Raw genomic sequence first — 16385 nt, forward strand, 5'->3', positions numbered from 1 at the left:
GTTTGCCTCTGAAGGTGCGTCCGTCGGTCGTTTTGAGAGATCTCTTTTGGTGGACGCATTTCGAGTGGGGACGGACGGAAACTTTTTCCCAAAAAAAGGAAAATTGGCTTCGAGCCCATAGGGCTTTATTGGCTTCCCCTGGGCTGGCATTAGTAGACCCTAGTAAGAATAACTATAGATCAGCATGGTCATCTGAAGAAGTTAAAATGTACAGCAGGCCTTTTTTTTTTCCCGCCATACATAAATAAATTCATCCATCCATCCATAACTATAGATTATATAGAGAAATAAATCTTGCTATTTGTATAGCGATAGATAGATAGATAGATAGATAGATAGATAGAGTGAGTAGATTATAGACATACATTATATCCAGATGATAGATTTTAGATTATTTATATCTGTGTAGATTTTATCATCTATATTAATTATATAATAGATCTATGGATTATCTATCTATCAATCAATAGATCTATTATATAATCAACATACATTATAGAATCTACATATATACATAATACAGCTTTATGTGTTTGTGTATGTATGTAGATATATAAATATATATATATATCATCTAAAATCTATCTTTAATCTATATGCACAAGATCTATAATTCAGATATAATCTATATCTATAATCTACATAATTAATAAATAGATAGATTCATTCAGTCATACTCATTCATTCATACATACATACATACATACACACTGTATGCAAATGAGCCAGGTGTCTGGCAGGCTGATGTCACTGCATTGTGATGTCATCAATTTAGAAGTATAAATACCGGACTTGGCAGCCATGTTAGTCAGTCTCCGCTGCAGCTCGTGGACTGGAGGTGGGGGATCCCCTATCTCCTCCGAGAAGCCACAGAACTGGACCCTTTTTATTTTTAGCAGAGTGCATTTTTAATGCAGCACACAAGGGGGAGACAGCGGCCTACCAAAATCTACTGGGTCATATGACGTGGCTGGCGGTGGGCGGGGAAGCGGTTTTTACTCTATCTTCCGCTGTGCTACAGCGGAAGATAGCGTGACGCACTGCTTCCATTGACTAGAATGGAGGCCGGCCGCGCGTACACCCGCGGCAAATAAAGCATACCGCGGGTGAGGTCAGGTGATTTCACGGTGCGGAATTCCATCGTGGAATTCCGCACCGTGAGCATTGAGCTATTGGGTTCAATAGAACCTAATAGCTGCGGGCAACGCAGCAGATTTACGCAGCATAAATCCCTCCGTGGGAATGAGCCCTAACTTTAGCCAGCAGAAGGCGCCATAGTATAAGGCAGAAAAAGAAAAGCCCCATGGCAACCCAAATCCAAAATTGGATTGCAGAGGGTTAAAGAGGCCCTGTCCTTTTTAGAACGACGGGGGTAAAATCATACGTCCTGATCAGCCCCGCCCCTGACACGTTGGCGCTTTGCGATAAATAAGTGGGTTTTGTGTTGCAGTTTGGGTACCCAGTCTCTAAAAGGTTCGCCATCACTGATATAGAGGAAGCCCCGACATGTTGGATACACATGGGAGTGCAGCGCCAAAAACGCATGGAACCGTAGTAAGAGGAAAAACAGTGTGAAAATGGCCTTATAAAGATATATGTTTACATTTAGGCTGGATTCCGATGAGCTTACGCATATTTGCACAGACAAAGAAATAACACGCAACGATTATCTCAGCTAGTGAAATAGACAATTAGTATAATATGCGTTCTTTCCCTATGAGAATGTACGAGAAAATATAGTATGCTGCGTATTTTTTTGTGAGATCGAAATGCACATGGAAAATACGCGCCTGTGAACAAACCCATTGAAATCAATCATTTCTATTTTCTGTGACTTTCATAGGTGCAACTGCCCCAGAACAAATGGAATCCTGTCCCCTTCACCAGCAGTTTACACTCCGTGCCAGTGCGCGGAAGTTTGGAAATTGCTACGGCGCCGCCCGATCTTCCCTGCAGGTACTGTCACTACATGATAGGGCAGGTATTATCTTTTCCCGAGCGCACAAATAACGGGCGGGAAAAGAAGTGGTAAAAACAAAACCGCAGAAATTCCAAATTGCAAGAGGGCAGTGTTTCGATACACTCTCCTGCTCTGAACAGAGCGGGAATAAAAAAAAAAAAATCAAACTGCGCATGTCCGTGATGTGAAATTAGTGGGCATGCACAGTGCTATACTTACCACATACGCGGCCTCTGCCGTCTATCTGCCGGCAGAGAGTATTGGTTGCAATTTGTAAAACACCGCAGGAGACCCACAGTGTGTTACGTATACGCCCGTGGACATGAGCCCTAAGGCTGCTTTCACACAGGCGTCTGGTAAAATGCTGCATTTTAAAGTGTTTTCGAACGCCATTTTCAAACGTGCTCAACAGCGTTGTGTAACGCACTCCATCATTACAATAGGTGATGAGGGGCGTTAAAAAGGGCTGAAACAAACTAAAATAGAGAGGCCTTAGAGACAAAGTCTGTTTGCTCCTTAACCCCTTATTGACCGCCCTATAGTGTTTTTGATCCCTAGGGCCGTAAAAACATGCTCACTCTGAGGATTAAAGCCCTGGGGGCTGTGGACATGACAGCTCCTGGCGGAAGATGATGATTGGTATTTGTTTCGGGGGTGGGGGGAGAAATTTCCGGAATACTCATTGGGTGTCTCGTCTGAAGTTTTTGCATCTATGGTCGGGGAATGGGAGAGCCCAAATCTTATAGTTCCAGTGTATGTACAACCTTCCACGAGAGCGCGGGGACGTTACTAGTCTAAGTAAACGATGCGCATAAATGCCACAAATGTATTAACCCTTAGGGCGCCGACGCACTGGCGATTTCCCCCCCCCCCCTCCCCCTGCGAAATTCGCAGCATTTTTTTCTCTGCAGTGGTCTATGGGACTTGTAATGTTAAAATCGCGATCGCGCAAAATCGCAATTTATCGCGATTTTGCGCGATCGCAATTTTAACATTACAAGTCCCGTAGACCCCTGCAGAGAACAAAATGCTGCGAATTTCGCAGGGAAAAAAATCGCCAGTGGGTGGGCGCCCTTAATCGTACTGACCAGCAGATTGTGTGCCTTTAGGAAAAGCATAGGTGTACCGTCAGGTGTCACAATTGCAAACCGGCCCCTGCGGTGAGGGAACTCAGAGGCCCCCACCATATAAAGACTGTGCATGGAGTGCGTTACTCCCTTGCCGCACTGCCTGTTGTGGGAGGGGGTGGAGGGTTGGCCAATGCAGTGTACAGCGCGGAGCTGGTTGATGACATCATCATTCTTCTGCTCCTGGCACCCGTGTGGTCTCCTCACACTACCAGACACCTGTTATGGGAGGGGTGGAGGGTCGGCCGGCGCGGAGTTGGATGATGACATCATCATCCTGCTCCTGGCGCCTGTGTGGTCCCTTCACACTGCCGGACGCCTGTTGTGGGAGGGGTGGAGTGTCGGCCAACGCGGTGTATGTAGTGGAGCCGGATGATGACATCATCATTCTTCTGCTCCTGGCACCTGTAGAGAGCATTGGTCCTGTTCCGGAGGGCTGGTCCCATGACTGTCATATTCTGACTGCCCTGTGTTTGTCCCCCCCTTCCCCAGGGGTCAATGTATTTCTTGGAAGCCCCTTGAGGACATGGCCATATGAGGCCTGGTGAAGTGTAGTTCTTATTTTCCCATCTCTCGACGCCTGTGATGTATTCCAGCATTAATGCCCGGATACATTGTGTCCTGCGGGGGGCAGATTATCTCCATATCAAACACAACACTTGGTTTTGGAAGTTCTTTTCCCATCCCCGCATTCAGCATCCCATAACTTCTGCATCTTCCCCGGTCAGAGGTATGTGAGGCCTTGCTTTCTACGTGACGAGCTTTTTGCCCCATTTTGGGTCCATACTTTTGATCACTTAGTATTTTGCCTCCATTTATTAGAGGTTTGTCTTTCTCCAGTTTTTCTGTGTTTGATAGTGTATTCAGTGTATTGTACAGGCCATTACGGATATGGTGATACCAAATATGGGGGTCTTCACCCCCCCCCCCCCATATGAAATAGAGGAAAATGCACAGAAAAGTTGAATATCTATATCTCTCTCTATAGGGGCCACAACAGCCATGATTATACAAGAGGCTTCTGTACCGCAATGCCTCATCAGTTACAGTAGTGATCATAGGTAATGGCAAGCAGGGACACCTGTTGTCATGGCAACCAATCGGCCCGCCACGATTACAAGGGCCAGACGACATAACATAGGGAGCATGCTCCCTCAGGGAATCCTCTACTTGCTGCCATCTCAACAGAATGTAGGAGTTTAATAGTAGGGATCGCTATCCTTAGGTACCCTGCTGTAGCAGTGGGAAGCCCGCTATCGGATGGTGTGAGCTCAGCTTCTGATCCCACGCCATCCACATGATGTACGTTTGTGTCCTGTTGTGGCAAGTACCACACAGCCAGGACAGACGTACATCCGGTGGCATTAAGGGTTTAACCCCTTAAGAGATAACTTATGTCCTGGGTGGCTGGTACTTGCTGTAAACTCGTGGGAGCAGAATCTGAGATTGTACTATCCCACAGTGGGAGCTGGCTGGGACTGACAGCAATCTATGCTGATCGTGGCATGTAAAGGGTTCACAGAGGGAGCTGGCTGGGACTGACTGCAATCTATGCTGACCACGGCATGTAAAGTGGTCAAAGAGGGAGCTGGCTGGGGCTGACAGCAATCTATGCTGACCGTGACATGTAAAGGCTTCACAATGGGAGCTGGCTGGGACTGACAGCAATCTATGCTGACCGTGGCATGTAAAGGGTTCACAGTGGGAGCTGGCTGGGGCTCACAGCAATCTATGCTGACCGTGGCATGTAAAGGGTTTATAGAGGGAGCTGGTTGGGACTGACAGCAATCTATGCTGACCGTGGCATGTAAAGGGTTCACAGTGGGAGCTGGCTGGGGCTCACAGCAATCTATGCTGACCGTGGCATGTAAAGGGTTTATAGAGGGAGCTGGTTGGGACTGACAGCAATCTATGCTGACCGTGGCATGTAAAGGGTTCACAGAGGAAGCTGGCTGGGACTGACAGCAATCTATGCTTACCGCGGCATGTAAAGGGTTCACAGAGGAAGCTGGCTGGGGCTGACAGCAATCTATGCTGACTGGGCATGTAAAAGGTTTACAGAGGGAGCTGGCTGGGACTGACAGCCATCTACGCTGATCGCGACATGTAAAGGGTTTACAGAGGGAGCTGGCTGGGGCTGACAGCAATCTATGCTGATCGCAGCATGTAAAGGGTTCGCAGAGGGAGCTGGCTGGGACTGACAGCCATCTTGGCTGACCGCGGCATGTAAAGGGTTCACAGTGGGAGCTGGCTGGGATTGAAAGCAATAAATGCTGACCACGGCATGTAAAGGGTTTACAGAGGGAGCTGGCTGGGGCTGACAGCAATCTATGCTGACCGTGGCATGTAAAAGGTTTACAGAGGGAGCTGGCTTGGGCTGACAGCAATCTATGCTGACCGTGACATGTAAAGGGTTCACAGAGGGAGCTGGCTGGGGCTGACAGCAATCTATGCTGACCGTGGCATGTAAAAGGTTTACAGAGGGAGCTGGCTGGGGCTAACAGCAATCTATGCTGACCGCGGCATATAAAGGGAGCACAGTGGGAGCTGGCTTGGGCTGACAGCAATCTATGCTGACCGTGGAATGTAAAGGGTTCACAGTGGGAGCTGGTTGGGACTGGCAGCAATCTATGCTGACCGTGGAATGTAAAGGGTACAATGGTGTCGCATCTGTAAGAAGTCCCCGCGCTGCACGCAGATGGCGCAGAGCGGTGCAGTTGGGGCCGCGCCATGTCCGCTAGGTGCTGTTATTCACCCGCCCCTCCAGCCTCCTGTGCGGCAGCAGCCATGCATGAAGACTCGGCCTGCGCTGTGCAGATGGTTCTGTTGTGCGCATAAACCTCTCTTTATTTATGACCCCACTAGTCCCAGCGAAGACTAGAGAGCCCCCCCCATTACCCACAATGCCCCAGCGGAGACTATGGCCCCGCCCATTACCCACAATGCCCTGGTTAAAGCAGCTGTAAACACTAATGCCCACTAGAGATATGATGGCCTCACCTGCTGGATGTGCAGCTCTGCCTGCAGGAACTGAAGGCCACCGCACCCACCCCAAAAGACATGAAGTTCAGAACTGCTGCGTCCTCCCCAGCGCTGCCGCCCACTAGCCCCGCCCCGCGCTCACTGATTGGATGGTGCGTCTGGAGTGTAGTGGCTGCTGGGAGATCCTACCACCAGCCAATACATTCTAGCCAGCAGATCAGTGAAGTCGCTAGAGTGGAGCTACTGAAGAGAGGAGCCGCTCCAATCTAGTCTTGTGGAGCTAGTGAGCTCCATATTACCTTCAGAGGGGAAGGATGGGTGGGGGGCTGCTGGATCCTGACAGTCATCAAAGGGATGACAACCAGCTAGAACTAGGAGTAATAGATGCAATATAGACCATCCACCATAACACTGATACATATGGTTGGTGAGGAGACAAACTGCTATAGGCGTGCCGCGCGCGTGCGCCGGGCACATCCGCCGGGCCGAAGAAAGAAGATCTGCCCGGTCCGCTACGGGTAAGTTATTCTTATTTTAGGTCTCCCGCGAATCCGGACGGCTTCTATAGGCTTCAATAGAAGCCTGCGGGAGCCGTCCCCGCGGGAGACCCGCACCTAAATGGAGCATGTCCACATTTTTATTAATTCACTTTTATTGACCATCCGCAGGTATTTATCTATCCGCGGGTGGTCATTGCATCCCTATGGGGTGCGGATCCGCGTGCGGGTGATCCGCTGCGGATTTTAATTCTTCTTTTCCCCGTGGACATGAGGCCTAAAGGCTCTGCATATCCAAGTGATTCTGATATTGTTTTTTTGCCACATGTTGTACTTGATTTAGGTGGTGAAGATCGGGCGGCGCCTGTCATCTCGTAGCAATTTCCAAACTTCCGCGCACTGGCACGGAGTGTAAACTGCTGGTGAAGGGGACAGGATTCCATTTGTTCTGGGGCAGTTGCACCTACGAAAGTCACAGAAAATAGAAATGATTGATTTCAATGGGTTTGTTCACAGGCGCGTATTTTCCATGTGCATTTCGATCGCACAAAAAAATACGCAGCATACTATATTTTCTCGCACATTCTCATAGGGAAAGAACGCATATTATACTAATTGTCTATTTCACTAGCTGAGATAATCGTTGCGTGTTATTTCTTTGTCTGTGCAAATATGCGTAAGCTCATCGGAATCCAGCCTAAATGTAAACATATATCTTTATAAGGCCATTTTCACACTGTTACTACGGTTCCATGCGTTTTTGGCGCTGCACTCCCATGTGTATCCAACATGTCGGGGCTTCCTCTATATCAGTGATGGCGAACCTTTTAGAGACTGGGTACCCAAACTGCAACACAAAACCCACTTATTTATCGCAAAGCGCCAACGTGTCAGGGGCGGGGCTGATCCGGACGTATGATTTTACCCCCGTCGTTCTAAAAAGGACAGGGCCTCTTTAACCCTCTGCAATCCAATTTTGGATTCGGGTTGCCTAGGGGCTTTTCTTTTTCTGCCTTATACTATGGCGCCTTCTGCTGGCTAAAGTTAGGGCTCCTTCCCACGGAGGGATTTACGCTGCGTAAATCTGCTGCGTTGCCCGCAGCTATTAGGTTCTATTGAACCTAATGGCTCAATGCTCACGGTGCGGAATTCCATCGTGGAATTCCGCACGGTGAAATCACCTGACCTCACCCGCGGTATGCTTTATTTGCCGCGGGTGTACGCGCGGCCGGCCTCCATTCTAGTCAATGGAAGCAGTGCGTCACGCTATCTTCCGCTGTAGCACAGCGGAAGATAGAGTAAAAACCGCTTCCCCGCCCACCGCCAGCCACGTCATATGACCCAGTAGATTTTGGTAGGCCGCTGTCTCCCCCTTGTGTGCTGCATTAAAAATGCACTCTGCTAAAAATAAAAAGGGTCCAGTTCTGTGGCTTCTCGGAGGAGATAGGGGTTCCCCCACCCCCCGTCTCCGAGCTGCAGCGGAGACTGACTAACATGGCTGCCAAGTCCGGTATTTATACTTCTAAATTGATGACCTCACAATGCAGTGACATCAGCCTGCCAGACACCTGGCTCATTTGCATACAGTGTGTATGTATGTATGTATGTATGTATGTATGTATGAATGAATGAGTATGAATGAATGAGTATGAATGAATGAATCTATCTATTTATTTATTAATTATGTAGATATAGATTATATCTGAATTATAGATTTTGTGCATATAGATTAAAGATAGATTTTAGATGATATATATATATATATTTATATATCTACATACATACACAAACACATAAAGCTGTATTATGTATATATGTAGATTCTATAATGTATGTTGATTATATAATAGATCTGTTGATTGATAGATAATAGATCTATGGATTATCTAATTAATATAGATGATAAAATTACACAGATATAAATAATCTAAAATCTATCATCTGGATATAATGTATGTCTATAATCTACTCACTCTATCTATCTATCTATCGCTATACAAATAGCAAGATTTATTTCTCTATATAATCTATAGTTATGGATGGATGGATGAATTTATTTATGTATGGTGGGGAAAAAAAAAGGCCTGCTGTACATTTTAACTTCTTCAGATGACCATGCTGATCTATTCTTATTCTTACTAGGGTCTACTAATGCCAGCCCAGGGGAAGCCAATAAAGCCCTATGGGCTCGAAGCCAATTTTCCTTTTTTTGGGAAAAAGTTTCCGTCCGTCCCCACTCAAAATGCGTCCACCAAAAGAGATCTCTCAAAACGACCGACGGACGCACCTTCAGAGGCAAACTAGTGCTTGCTTCTAGTGTCATCGTCTGCTTAACCATCCTGCGTAGGGAGGTGACGAGTCCTGCAGGCTCTGCAAGCCTAGGATGCGTGAGCACGGTGCAAGAGGAAGGACTGAGGAGGATGTGAGGGGGAGGGGGGAGGGCGCGGTTGAGAAAGCGTTGGGTGGGGCTATGCAAAGGTCTTCCAGCTCCCTCAGAGCATGCCGGGTTTTTTTCTCCCACGCGTGAAAAACGCAATTCTATTAAAATTCCATCCGCGGGTGCAAAAATCAGTTTAATGGACCACGGATGGCCAATGATTCCCTAGGGGAAAATCCGCTGCGGAAACCGCAATTAGATTTTGCTAGTGGACATGAGGCCTTAAGGCTCCTTCCCACAGACGGATCTATTCAACCTAATAGCTCAATGCTTACGGTGCGGAATTTCACAGCGGAATTCCGCTCCGTAAAATCACCCGTCCTCACCCACGGCATGCTCTATTTGCCGCGGGTGTATGCGTGGACGGCTTCCATTACAGTCTGTGGAAGCCGTCCATTCACGCTATCTTTCGCTGTAGCACAGCGGAAGATAGCGTGAAACCGCCTCTACGCCTACCGCGTCACATGCCGCTGCGGTGCGTCACGCGCTCGATTGCCCATGCGCGCTGAGGCGTCATGCAGGACTCCGAAACTGGAGGTAAGTATTGGGGTCTCTTGGGGCCGCCGTGACGGGCTCCGCCCCGGAATTCCATGGCGGAGCCCGTCACAGCCATGTGCAGCCGGCTTTACAGCGTGGGTAATCAGGAGTTAAAAACATAAATAAGGTAAAACAAAAAAACAAATTCAAATCACGTTTTATTATTTACTAAAAATGTGGATTTTACACCAAGTGTCATTCCCTGATAAACCAAAGGCCGCTGTGTTTGGGTATCTTTTCTGTTTACTCAATCGGTGTAAAATATTGCGCAGTTTTTTTCATGCTCCACATTTTTCTTAATTCACTTTTATTGACCATCCGCGGGTATTTATCTACCCGCGGGTGGTCAATGCATCCCTATGGGGTGCGGATCCGCGTGCGGGTGATCCGCTGCGGATTTTAATTCTTCTTTTCCCCGTGGACATGAGGCCTAAAGGCTCTGCATATCCAAGTGATTCTGATATTGTTTTTTTGCCACATGTTGTACTTCATTTAGGTGGTGAAAATAGTCTGATAAAATTAGTGTATATTTATTAAAAGCGTCAAAATTGAGAAAAAATTTATAAAAATGTAATTTATTTTCAGCCACAATATCTCAAACATGTGCAAACATACTGTACAAATCTTTGATAAGATATATATTTCCATCTGTTTACTTTATTCTGGACGCACATTAGAAAAACTTCAGTTTTTTTTTAACAATTTAGGAGACGTACAAATTTTACATTGATTTTTAACATTTTGAGGAACACTTTTTTTTCCTGCACCAAGCCAAGATTGCAAAGTCTCATGGGTGTCCAAATGATAGATCCCCCCACAAATGACCCCATTTTATAAACTACACCCCTTAATGTATTCACTGAGGGGGTCAGGAGGATTTTTACCCCACAGGTTTTGTCAAGAATTAATGCAATTTGGAGGGGAAGAAATTAAATTTCATATTTTTGCAAATATGTCATTTTAATTTTAATGATGGGCTTTTTTTCTATATTGCACATGAAGATGAGGATTGGCACCCCAAAATGGAGACCCCCCGTATGTCCCGTGTTCAGAGATATACCCATTGTGGCCCTAATCTTGTGTCCGTATGCACAATGGGGCCCAAACCGAAAGGAGCAGCCGGTGGCTTTGTGAACAGTTATTTTGCATGAAAGTGTTTTAGGTCCCATTGCTCACTTGTGGAGCCCTTGAGCACTTTGGAGAACCCCCACAAATGACCCTGTTTAAAAAACTAGACCCCTTAACGAATTCCTCTAGGGCTGTGCTGCGTATTTTGACCCACAGTATTTGAATGAATCTGAGCAAAGCAGAAGGAAAAAAGTTAAAGTTGTACTACCTCTAGCTTGGATACAAAATGTGAAACAGACCCTGTTGTATCGCCTCTAGCTTGGATACAAGACGTGATATGGGTGGGCAAGCTGCCACTTGGGATGCATTATGCATTGACACTTGGGGGTCAGGATAACAGCATGCTGACAATAGAGGGCAATGTATAGCTTTATGTCTTTGGTGATGTTAAATTCATTCTCTGTGGCTGATTTTACACAAGTGAGCACTATATCAGCCCGAGAAACTCAAACCAATATCTCGCATGGCAAATATGCGAGTGTGTCTGCCAGTGCAGTGCGCCTTGTAAGAACAATGCATTGCGATGTGTGTATGTGTGTAAAATATATATACATACATACACACATACATATACAAACACACACACACCGCTGTAGGAGCAACTGTAAGAAACAAAATAAATGGTGGGAATATGGCGGCCGCCTGATCTTTCACGCACATAGTATTCATAGGGGAGGTCCTATATTTTCTCGGTCAAGTATTAACGGGAGAGAATACTGCTGGTGAAAACGAAACCACAGAAAGCTTAGGCTTAGTTTTGTCCCAATATACGGCCGTGACAATCACCAGCGATGCTTTTTTTTTTTTAGAGGATTAAATCGCATCGCTGCCGCGCACATTAAAAACCACATGTTTTTGTTTAACGCGCAAGTCGGTAGGACTTTCCAATGTTAACATTGCAGCGCATATTTGTCGCCTTGTGATGCGATAAAACGCAGCCTCCATAGGATTACATGGGAGATTTTAAAAAACGCACTGCGCAGAAGGACACAGCAGGCTGCGATTTTCTCTCTCAACATCACATCAGTGAAAACCTTGCTGAAGGGAAGGGAACCGTCGGGAATCATTGGCTGCGAAATCTGCTTTTTTTTTTTTTCAATAACCAACGCATCGGTTAAAAATGGCGCGATTTTACCCGCCGGTTTGAAACCACCCTAGAGAAAAATGGGCAAAAAGATGGAGAACTGGGAGGTGACCCGCTAATCTCTATGGTGCTGTAAGTTTGGGTAAATCCAATAGGTGGTGCAACACGTTTCTGTATTTTCCGTCAGCTCTGTACAGGTAAGCGGAAACATTTGTCCATTTTCATCAACAAATATTTAATTGATTTTCTAAATTATTGATTTGACAAAGTATATAATAAAACAAAAGAACTGTTGTGATGAGTCTATGGATGAACCTCGCCTTGTTTCTCAGTGGTAACGGGTCTAAATCATATTCCACATTATTTGAAAGATGCAAAATTGGCCAATCGTTACATTTCGTATTATTCGGTTTGCATAATTTAATTCTTAACCCCTTAGTGACTAGCCCATAGTGTTTTTACGTCCTGCCCAAGTGGGCCTTAATCCCTGAGGACGTAAAAACATGTGTCTGGGTGGATGACAGTGATCATGTAAAGTTAAAAAAAAAAGTGTGAAAAAGTAAAAAAAAAAAAAAAGTTAAAGTTTTAAAAAAGTTTAAAAAGCGTACGTTTCATCTCCCCTCACGGATCATATCCGTGAGGGTGGATGAAAGTACGCACGTAAGGCCCCCAAATTTATCCGCGGACCTTACCCCAGCTTCTGCGCACACGCCTTTCGCCAAAATGGCGGACGCATGCGCAAAAGCTGTGGATTGCCAGGATAATTTAAAATCTCCCTGCTCCTGGCTACAAAACTGAGCCAAGAACCTGGAGATTTCACGGGGGGCCCCGGTGAGTGGTTCCTGATCCCGTGTTCGCCGTTATACAATGGATAATGGCGATCACGTAAAAGTTTTTTTTTAAAAATTGAAGTTTCATCTCCCCCTCACCGATGCGATCGGTGAGAGATGAAACTTTTTACCGGAGGCCTCCGTATTTGCACCCCAACGCGATCCTCATCCGTGAACTTACCCGGATTCTGCACATGCGACCGCTGGCAAAACACCGGACACATGCGCAGGAGTCGGGGAGTCCAGGAAACGTAAAATCTCCTTGCTCCCTGGAGAGCCTGGAGCAGTGACCTTGTTGAGCGGTCCCCGGTCACGTGATAAAAAGGTAGAGATCTACCTTAGGCCGGTCTCACATGACCGGATAGGAATTACGGATTCCGCATGCGTCTGATCCACGGTAATAAGCAGATCAATCGCATTGGATTACACAATTCCGCTCACATTAGTGGGTTGGAATTATGTAATCCACTCGCAGAAAAGAGAACGCAGCAAGTTCTATTTTACCGCGGATATCCGCAGCATAGAGCCTATTGTGCTCCGTGGTCGCGGATATACCCGCAGCCCATACGCAACGACGTTGTAAAGAGAATTCTGAAGGCACCCATTGAAACAAATATGTTTGTGTGAAGCGGCCCTTACTGTACTTTTGTTAGCATGAATCAAGCACATTTGCAAGCGCAAAAAAACACGCAACCATGCCGCCATTTATTGAAATGGGCAATTAGTGTAATTAGAATAATACATGTTCTTCCCCTGCAGAAATGCACGAGAAAATAAAGGGGACTGCTTTTTTTTTGGACAAAATGCGCATGCAAAATACACTTATGTGAAGGAACTCGCTGCAATCAGCGGGTTCTACTGACGTGTATTTAGCATGTATATTTTTCATGAGTAATATGCTGCGCAAATACATCTGTGTGAATCTGGCCAAAGAGCCCACGGTGGTATGCGTAAAACGCTGCGTCTCTGCGGTGAGAACACAATTGTGGACGTGAGCCCTAAGGCTGGAGCTCTATGGAGTCTTTCGCCATGCCATGGGTCATGTGACCAAAGATCGCTGTGCAGCCCTGTGAACTTGCATTCTCAAATATATCAATGGGGTCGCGCAAGTTCCCACAACCTATAGATTGCTAAAACCTCACCGAGGTTGGATTTTTGCAATATATTGGTCGCAGCTACTTGTGAGTTGTATCGCAACTCCATTGTCTTCAGTAAGGCCAGCTGCACACAACCACTTCACATTCCGAATACGGGATACCACAGCGGAATCTGGCCGTTACCCCAGCCGGCGACCCTGCGTTCCTGCAGAATCTGTAATGCGGATGACCGCGAGTGTGAAGGAAGTAGCAGTAGTATGTATCTTTCAATGCATGTGATTTGCTGCAGATCCTCCGTGTGGACGACAACTGCGGATTGAACAATAGGAAACTGGTGGTGTGAAGCCGGCCCGAGAGTGTGAGGTCGCAGGGCTATACAGCAATCTTGGTCGCGTAGCACTAGTCTCATTGCATGACTACGACTCCGCCGTTCATGGGAGCTCAGTGCTTGACCATCTCCGTCAGCTCGACAGAAGTGAATGGAGAAGTAGTCACACGTTTAAAGAAATCTCATCCATATAATGTTGTCTCTATTGTATATATTGTTATTATGCTGTCTCCAAAAATGACTCACATCCACAGAAAAATCGTACGTTAGCGAGCGCGAAAACGGGCCGCGATTCACGGCCTGGTATCGCACTCGCTGTGTGACATTAGCCTTACTGCCAGATCTTCTTTGGATTACAGCGGATCGCTGGGGGTTCATATTTTGGAGACGTACAAATTTTACATTGATTTTTAACATTTTGAGGAACACTTTCTTTTCCTGCACCAAGCCAAGATTGCAAAGTCTCATGGGTATAAACTACACCCCTTAATGTATTCACTGAGGGGGTCAGGAGGATTTTTACCCCACAGTTTTTGTCAAGAATTAATGCAATTTGGAGGGGAAGAAATTAAATTTCATATTTTTGCAAATATGTCATTTTAATTTTAATGATGGGATTTTTTTCTATATTGCACATGAAGATGAGGATTGGCACCCCAAAATGGAGACCCCCCGTATGTCCCGTGTTCAGAGATATACCCATTGTGGCCCTAATCTTGTGTCCGTATGCACAATGGGGCCCAAACCGAAAGGAGCAGCCGGTGGCTTCATGAACAGTTATTTTGCATGAAAGTGTGTTAGGTCCCATTGCTCACTTGTGGAGCCCTTGAGCGCTTTGGAGAACCCCCACAAATGACCCTGTTTAAAAAACTAGACCCCTTAACGAATTCCTCTAGGGCTGTGCTGCGTATTTTGACCCACAGTATTTGAATGAATCTGAGCAAAGCAGAAGGAAAAAAGTTAAAGTTGTACTACCTCTAGCTTGGATACAAAATGTGAAACAGACCCTGTTGTATCGCCTCTAGCTTGGATACAAGACGTGATATGGGTGGGCAAGCTGCCACTTGGGATGCATTATGCATTGACACTTGGGGGTCAGGATAACAGCATGCTGACAATAGAGGGCAATGTATAGCTTTATGTCTTTGGTGATGTTAAATTCATTCTCTGTGGCTGATTTTACACAAGTGAGCACTATATCAGCCCGAGAAACTCAAACCAATATCTCGCATGGCAAATATGCGAGTGTGTCTGGCAGTGCAGTGCGCCTTGTAAGAACAATGCATTGCGATGTGTGTATGTGTGTAAAATATATACACATACATAAACAAACACACACACACCGCTGTAGGAGCAACTGTAAGAAACAAAATAAATGGTGGGAATATGGCGGCCGCCTGATCTTTCACGCACATAGTATTCATAGGGGAGGTCCTATATTTTCTCGGTCAAGTATTAACGGGAGAGAATACTGCTGGTGAAAACGAAACCACAGAAATCTTAGGCTTAGTTTTGTCCCAATATACGGCCGTGACCATCACCAGCGATGCTTTTTTTTAGAGGATTAAATCGCATCGCTGCCGCGCACATTAAATATGTAGGCCGCTGTCTCCCCCTTGTGTGCTGCATTAAAAATGCACTCTGCTAAAAATAAAAAGGGTCCAGTTCTGTGGCTTCTCGGAGGAGATAGGGGATCCCCCACCTCCAGTCCACGAGCTGCAGCGGAGACTGACTAACATGGCTGCCAAGTCCGGTATTTATACTTCTAAATTGATGACATCACAATGCAGTGACATCAGCCTGCCAGACAGCTGGCTCATTTGCATACAGTGTGTATGTATGTATGTATGTATGAATGAATGAGTATGACTGAATGAATCTATCTATTTATTAATTATGTAGATTATAGATATAGATTATATCTGAATTATAGATCTTGTGCATATAGATTAAAGATAGATTTTAGATGATATATATATATATATTTATATATCTACATACATACACAAACACATAAAGCTGTATTATGTATATATGTAGATTCTATAATGTATGTTGATTATATAATAGATCTATTGATTGATAGATAGATAATCCATAGATCTATTATATAATTAATATAGATGATAAAATCTACACAGATATAAATAATCTAAAATCTATCATCTGGATATAATGTATGTCTATAATCTACTCACTCTATCTATCTATCTATCTATCTATCTATCTATCTATCGCTATACAAATAGCAAGATTTATTTCTCTATATAATCTATAGTTATGGATGGATGGATGAATTTATTTATGTATGGCGGGAAAAAAAAAAGGCCTGCTGTACATTTTAACTTCTTCAGATGACCATGCTGATCTATAGTTAT

The sequence above is a fragment of the Eleutherodactylus coqui genome, unplaced genomic scaffold, assembly GCF_035609145.1.
Source record: "Eleutherodactylus coqui strain aEleCoq1 unplaced genomic scaffold, aEleCoq1.hap1 HAP1_SCAFFOLD_72, whole genome shotgun sequence".
NCBI lineage: Eukaryota > Metazoa > Chordata > Amphibia > Anura > Eleutherodactylidae > Eleutherodactylus > Eleutherodactylus coqui.